At 35.0% G+C, this 8,364-nt stretch overlaps 1 non-coding gene across 1 annotated transcript; it reads left to right on the top strand.

Annotated features, from left to right (window-relative positions):
* The first annotated feature begins 962 nt into the window (after nt 1–962).
* On the top strand, nt 963–1,069 carry LOC121204010 (small nucleolar RNA R71). Its single transcript, XR_005898938.1, has one exon. It is a non-coding gene; the product is annotated as a small nucleolar RNA R71 (small nucleolar RNA).
* The last annotated feature ends 7,295 nt before the right edge of the window (nt 1,070–8,364 follow it).

Here is an 8,364-nt window from a genome sequence, read left to right as displayed (position 1 = left end):
AAGGTAAGTTAATATGCAGTTGCTTAAAAAGTTCAAGAAATTTACCGAATTGTGCATCCATGCGGTCTTTCTTCAACTTTGCTGGATATGGGATTGGTTGTTTATATTCCTTTGGCATTGGATTGTCATTGTTTTCGATTTTTATCCCCTCTCCTTCGTTTTTGTCAGCTTCTTATAATGGCTTCTTTTCAGATTCCGCTAACACTTTCCCACTCCTTAGTGTAACTGCTTTGACATGCTCGGTTGCGTTCGGTGTTACTAGGTAGACTTCCTGATGGTCTCTCTGAAATAATCTTAGCCAGCTATCCAATTTGATTCTCAATCCCTTGGATCGATGCTTGTTGATTTTTAAGTGCAAGTTCAGTGTTCTGAAAACGGGTTTCCGCTACTGAAATAAATTTTGTCATCATCTCTTCAAGGTTCGAATTTTTCTCTTGCTAGTAAGGTTGTTGTAGGAAGCCTAGATGGGGTGATGGTCTCTGATTCCCTTGGCCTCCCCATGAGAAATTTGGGTCGTTCCCCCAACTTGCATTGTAAGAGTTACTATAAGGATTATTTTGAGGTCAATGATTATTACCCATATAATTTAGTTGCTCGCTTTACATGTTGTAGCCAATAGATGGGTATTATGAATTGTTCATTCCACCTCCACTTGTATTGCATTGCATTGCATTACTGGGTGAACCTGTGACGAACCAAGTAAACCATCAATTTTTCTATTCAAAAGTTCTACCTGATTAGAGAGCATGGTGACCAAATCAACGTTAAAAATGTCGGCTACCTTCGTCGGCTCTGTCCTCATGACTTGCCACTGATAATTATTCTGTGACATCTCTTCTATAAATTCATAAGTCTCTTCAGGTGTCTTATTATTTATAGTCTCCCCAGCAGCTGCGTCAATTATTTGTCTGGTTGAAGGATTCAAGCCGTTATGAAACGTCTGAACCTGCAGCTATAGAGGTAACCCATGGTGAGGGCACCTTCTCAATAGATCTTTGTATCTCTCTCATGCATCATAGAGTGTTTCTAGATCCATCTGGACAAAAGAAGAGATATCATTTCTCAATTTAGCTATTTTAGCCAACGGAAAATATTTAAGTAAGAATTTTCAGTCATTTGTTCCCAAGTAGTGATTGACCCTTGTGGTAACGAGTTCAACCACTGTTTAGCTTTGTTCCTCAACGAAAAAGGAAATAACCGAAGGCGAATGGCATCATGCCATTGATTTTAAATGTGTCGTAGAATTCTAGAAAATTCACTAAGTGGGTGTTTGGATCCTCATCCTGCAAACCATCAAACTGAACAAACTGTTGTATCATTTGAATTGTGTTAGTTTTCAGTTCAAAATTATTTGCAACAACAGCAAGCCTAACTATACTCGAATCAGTTCCTGTTAAAGTAGGTTTACATAATCATACATAGTGCGCGGAGCAGGATTTTGATTTACTAGATCAGCAGCAATTTCAGGAGGTAGCGGGTTTTCCTGATTTTCAGCCATCTCCTCGGTTGTGGTGGAAATATCGTCCTCTTGCTCTTCCTCTGTGTATGTTAGGTTTCGCCTTATTTCCCTTTAGTTTCTGCGAGTTGTGTGATTGATCTTACTATCAAAAAGTAATGGTCCCGACGGGTTTCTTCTAGTAATAAACTATAAAAACCTGCCAGAAAGAAAATTTAATAACAAAAATCAAAATAAAATTTAAATTGCAATAGAATAAATGGCTAAAGTAATCAAAATTAAGTGTTCCTAATATCTTAATTCCTTGGCAACGGTGCCAAAAACTTGATGTGATGTCTCGTGATAAGTTTAAAATTTATGATTGATCGTACTTGAAAGCTAACTATTATCACGATAAAGGAAAGCGCACCTATCGAACAGTAGTATAGTTTATAGCAAGACCGGAATGTCGAACCCACAGGAACTAAAAGTATTAATATTAACTCTCTTTTTATTATCTAACCTAAAAATAAAGGGGTTTGTTTTATCTAAATTAATTAACTAAACTAAGAATGCACAAGAAGAAAATTGGGGAAATACTTTTGAAAAAAACTGATTGATTTGGACAATACCCAAGGAAAAATCCACCTAGACTTCACTTGTTATTTGACTCTGAATCAGAGGATTTATTCACTTAACTTGATCCGTAGAAATCCCTAATTTACATTATTATCTCTCTCGAGACTAACAACATCTAACCCTAGGTTGATTAATTAAAATCTCTTTCTAATTAAAACCCCTAGTGTTGCATTAACTCGATCTATGGATTCCCTTATTAGGTTTCACCCTAATCCGGTAAAATTATGTCGCCCTATGTCTAGGGGTGCAATCAAATCCGCTTAATTATGCTAGATCTACTCTTATACAAGGCCTTTTACTCCTCTGAATAAGCACATCAATACTTGAATCAATATCCTAGAATATTAAAACAAGAATTAAGAACACATAATTAAGAACAAATTAAGTATTTATCATATAATTCAGAAAATTATAACAAGTTCCGTCTTAGGTTTCATTCCCCTTAGGTATTTAGGGGATTTAGTTCATATGTGTAAAAGAAAACAACTCAAAAGAATAATGATAACAAAACATAAAGAAACCCAAAAATCCCGAAGAAAATTGAAGGAAGATCTTCAGTCTTGAAGGAGAATCTGGCTTCTGAGATGGATCAATCGGCTTCCTTCGAGTAATTCCTTACCTCTTACTCTATGTGTCTCTTAAATGGCTCCTCTTGGGTGTTAATATAGGCTTTAGAATGCCTAAGAATCCTCCAAAGTGTCATTTTCCGATTAGAACTAAACTTGGGCCCGACAAAGACACGCCCGTGTGCAAGTGCTTCAAATCGTGTTAGAGTCTGTTGAATAGCCACGGGCGTGTGGTCTACCCGTGTAAGAAGGTCCAGGCCGTGTTAGAGTCTGCTGAAAGTACATGGGCGTGTAGTCTACCCGTGTACGGAAGTCCAGGCCATGTCAATTTCTCATGTTGTCTCATTTTCTCTGTTTTTAGGCCGATCCTCGCTCTTTTTACTCTCCTATGCTCACCTAAGTATAAAACATGAAATTAAAGGATTAGGAGCATCAAATTCCGCAAATCCAATGATAATTCATCCAAAAATATGCTAAGCATGGGATAAAAATATGTATAAATTACTGTTTATCAACAAGCACAACGAATTCTTTGATCTCAAGAATCCCAACTAATCAACATATATCCTCGTTCAAGCCATCCTCGAATCTCTTACACATTATTGCCTCAGTAGATACACATTCTCGAGCATACTGACTCAATCTTACAAATTCTAACTCGTATTCTGTAACAAACATGCGACCTTGTTTAGAATTCAGCTTCGAAGAAATCCTAGGTGACTCGTTCCCTCGGAACAACAGATATCAAAGTCTTCCACCATTGATATGTTGTATCTCTCAAAAGTGAAACGGTACATTTTATGCATTCATCGGGATTCAATGACAATTCATCAAATACTCTTATTGTATTTTCTAATCAGAACTCGGCTCTCTCAGTATCATCACTAGAGGTAGCTCGAAACTCTTCAGCCCTATATTTTCTGATCTTATCAACTGGAGGCTTAATCAACTGATTCGGATTAGCTTGTGACATAGCAGGAACTTGTGGAGGATTAGCCAGGGTTGGAGGTTGTTGAACAGCCGGATTAGTTCTAATGTACTGGGTAACCAATCATTCATCATCTGATAGAAGGCTTATCTAGCCTCTCCATCATGGCCACTCGTAGCCAGTCTAGAGTCAAAGGGCACTGTCCCTTGCGCGAGAGCAGGCGCATTGCTCCCGATATTGTCAGCTAAAGCTCGTTTGGGATCCATTTACTATATTGAAACACATTTTCATTGTCAGGATTCATCACACTATCGCAGTTCATAAATATGGCATGTATAGCTAGACTCACATATGCTACGTTAGTCTTAGAATCAACTAAACCTTAGCTCTGATACCAAATAATATAACACCCCTAACCCATATCCATCCCCAAATTAGGGTTAAAGGCATTACCAGACAAATCAAAACAATTTGCAAACAATTCAATATCATCATCTACAAACATAGTCAAACATCATTATAGAGTCCCTTATATAGGTCAACGAGACCTTAATCATCTTTAAAAAAGGGTTGAGACTAAGCCAAACTCATACAAAATTTTTCGAAACTTAAGCATTTTTCTAAGTTACATAGGTCACAAGCCCGTGTGAACAAGCCGTGTGCCTCGCACGGCTTTAGACACGCCTGTGTGTCTAGGCCGTGTCAAAATAGGGTATACATACTGGCTTAATCATACGGCCACAAGACATACCCGTATACCTTCACTGTGGTCAAAACTGACTTTATTCACACGGCTAGCCACACGCCTGTGTGCCTTGGCCATGCTCAAGACTGACTTACAATCATAGGTTACCCCAAGAGACACACGGCCGTGCGACATGACCGTGTGTCGCACACGGCTAAAACACACGTCCTTGTCTCTTCCCGTGTGGACAAAATTAGGCCATTTGAAAAGCCAATTTACCACCCAATTTGGGTCAAAGTACAAGCACCAAAACAAGTACAATTGTATAACAATTTCAGCCAATTTTCAATACCAAAACTTACACCATTCATGCCATATTATTGACAATAATTTCATGCTTGTAACACATATCAAAACATGTCATCCTATAAGTCCAAAATCATACCAAAACATATGGTTTCATAATCTTCAATCATACAATCAAATCCCATGCCAAAACCTTACTAATTTCCATAATAGACACATTCCAAAAACTTACCAAATTGACCAACTCTCTTGGCCATTCAAAGCACTTTATATAAGCACAATTTGCATCACATATCATATACCAAAATCAAACCATAAGTTCAACCACAAACTAACCATATCACGATATTACAAAACATATCCAAATACTCCTAGCCTATACATGCCATATTCTAATATATACATTTTCAAAAGGTACCAAAATATAGTTCGATAGTGTGGTAACGATCATCGACGATCCCCGAGCTCCCAGTAGCTTCGATATCTATAAAATATTTAAAAAACACACAGAGTAAGCTTTCAAAAGCTTAGTAAGCCAAATACAAATAAACTTATCATTCAAGACATATAAACATTATCAAATTACATATACTTTGTAGCCAATAACCAAAACAAACCTCTTGTTCATATACAAATCACATATTCTCGAATCATTTGCACATATAGCATATATTCACATGCTTAGATCATATATCATCATTTGCATATATACTTACCTTTCATTCTCAAACATAGTATACAATTCAAACGTACTTGAATCGAATACACATCTCATATAATCATTCATTTTCTCAGAATTCCTATTAAACCTTTCGGGATCATAAAGATATGCAGATAGCTCGGAAAGCACATACAATGCCAACTTCCCAGACGTGGTCTTACATGTAATCAAACATTGATGCCATTGTCCCAGACAGGGTCTTACACGAAATCAAATACGATGCCAATATCCCAAACATGGTCTTACACGTAAATCATAAGTCGATGCTAACGTCCCAGACGTGGTCTTACACGATAACACATATCAGATCCTATGTCATGACATATGTATCCTAACTATTCCTAAGCTTCGTACGGGCTTTTCGAACGTCGGAACTTTGTCGATACTTTCTCGAATATCTCATATTCAACTCTCATATTATCATTCATCATTATTCAATTACATATTAGCATAAAAAAACCATTTCAAATACATTTATTTGTTTATAGACTTACCTCGTACAGAAATGAACGAAAACGAGCAACTGTTCAACGACTTTCGTTTTCCCCCGATCTAATTCTGTTTTCTTTGGTTATTGATCTTAATCAAAATCACAAGTGTTGAAACCTAGCTATTCTTTTTCCTTTTCTTTTCTTATGAATTTCGGCAACAATGAACTTGAAATGAACTAATTTTTATGTTTGGTTTAATTTTAATTAACATAATATGATGAATACCAATTTTGCCCATTTATTAAACCATTAATAAATCATGATATAATGCCCATTTAATTTATTTAATGTATGCCATGGTCAAATAACTACATAAGGACCTCACATTTAAAGAGACACATCAAATAGGCACTTTAACAAATAGCAGAAAACTTTTACATTTTACGCGATTAGGTCCTTTTATCAAATTAAGTACACAAACGATTAAATTTTCATACGAAACTTTCACACATGCTAATTCATATATCATAAACACAGAAAATAATATTTAAATTTTTTTCTGACTCAGATTTGTGGTCCCAAAACTACTATTCCGACTAGGGTCTAAACCAGACTGTTACAAGTGTACTGCTTGAGTCATCGTAGAACTAGGATTGAACCCACTTTAGTATTGGACTCTTTATTTTTATTATTAGTTCCAAATATATTAGATGTCTATCCATATCTGTAATATTAGCTTAACTAAAAATAAATAAACGAAATTAGGTTGAAGTGAATGATTGTGTTTATTTTTCGTATGACTAATTTCATAAATTTAATTTTGATTTTGTTTTAACGATTTAATTGAATTTTCAATAATTAGTGGGAGATTAATCTAGTAATTAATATTTATTTTTATTTTTTTTTGTTTTAAGGTGGCGTATGTGTGCAAGTTTTGTTATTTAGTTTAATTAGATTAGGATTTTTATCTACTTAGGATTTCCTATTAGGAATTTTTATTAGGATTTTTGTTAGATAAATTAAGATAATTTTGCTTTAATATGATAATTAGAAGTCATCTTAAACTACAAGTCCTTTCCACCAAATTTTCCTTATATTTTTCCTCTCTTTTTCTTCCCTCCACTACTATCAATTGCTTCTCCTTGTTGCTGCTCAAACATCTTTTAAATTTGCTTCAAATAGCCTTTAAATTCCAATTAAACAAGCTTCAATTGCCGACCAAAGTTACTCCATGGTTTGCTGCATTTTTTTTTTTTGCAACATCGTTAGCTTCCTATTAATAGCTGCCTTGTTAACTCTAAATTGTTACACTTATCGGGTAGTTTGCTACTACCAATTTAGTTAAATTGTTGTAGCCAATCTCTATCAAGACTCCTTTAATTTTCTCCTCTGAATTGCCATCCAAATCAACATGTGCCTCTTAAATTCGTTACCATTGTTGCACAAATCAGCTTCTTTAATTGTTGGTCTAGAGTCCACTAATGCGTTGTAATTTCATATATGTAAATGATTTCATTTTACACTATCTCGAACTTACTTTTAAGTGCTTTTGTGTTGTAGATTGAATTTCTAGATTGTAGGAATAATTAGAGTTTTAAGGATATTTTTGAAATTGTTCCATTATGAGTTGTTCATCTTTACTCCATCCATATTTAGTCCTAATCCTCAAAAACAAAATATTTCTCCTCCTTTGCACACTAAATAAGTGGAAAAACTTTGCATTTTTGTCCATGCATCAACCAACCCACTCTTGACCTCTAGAACTAGTATATTTCTTCCTTACTCCATACCTTCTTAAGCTCCTTAGTTAACAGTTTAATCTTCTTAATACTATCACCTCCCCCATATCATTCATGTATAGCTCCCCAATTTTCCACATAATATCTTCAATCAGTTTCCTATTTTTGGAAAAACTCTTCTTACACCATTGTATCAATAACCTATTACACCTTTTTTGCTTTTGCACCAGCTGATATGCCCGAGGCCAGACAAAACTAGTCTCCTATCAATTCTTAATGATTTACCCACATTCGTCATTATAAGTCCATAAAATTTCAAACTTAAATTGTTTTGGTCCTCATTTCTCCTTTACATTAGTATCAACAAGTAGTGGAGCATGATCTGATCCAACCATAGGAAGGTTAACTACTTGAGATTTTGGATAATTCTTAATTCGTAATATATTTACAAAGGCTCTATCAATTCTCTCCTTAATTATCCCACTTTTCCTGATTAAAAAATGATTCGGTACACATACAGAATAGGATCATAGTTTGTCTAAGTTTTTGATTTAACCTAGATATCTAGATGAACATATACTGAAACAAGAAACAACAAAAACAGATTAGTTGTCACAAAAGAGAGTCAAACAAAATTAAAACAAAAGAAAGATGAACCTGCTAGTTAAGAGTCCAATAAAGAATTAATTAGGGTTTCTTGGATGGAACGAAACTGTTCTTGGACCTCAAGAAAACACTCCAACCAAATCTAGAAAAACAAAACACAAAACAGATTTGTTAGAATTGATTTTGAAGACAAAAGCAAACTGTTTTGTTCAAGAATGTTTGAAACAACAAGAAAAGATTAAAACTGCTAATTTTGATTTGTTTCTTAATGGAACAAGATAGGAGAACGTCTCTCTTGAGGCTATTTT

The sequence above is a fragment of the Gossypium hirsutum genome, chromosome A07 (assembly GCF_007990345.1).
Source record: "Gossypium hirsutum isolate 1008001.06 chromosome A07, Gossypium_hirsutum_v2.1, whole genome shotgun sequence".
NCBI classification, from domain to species: domain Eukaryota; kingdom Viridiplantae; phylum Streptophyta; class Magnoliopsida; order Malvales; family Malvaceae; genus Gossypium; species Gossypium hirsutum.
Note: the sequence above shows the minus strand (reverse complement) of the source record. Positions and strands in the feature narration are given on the sequence as shown.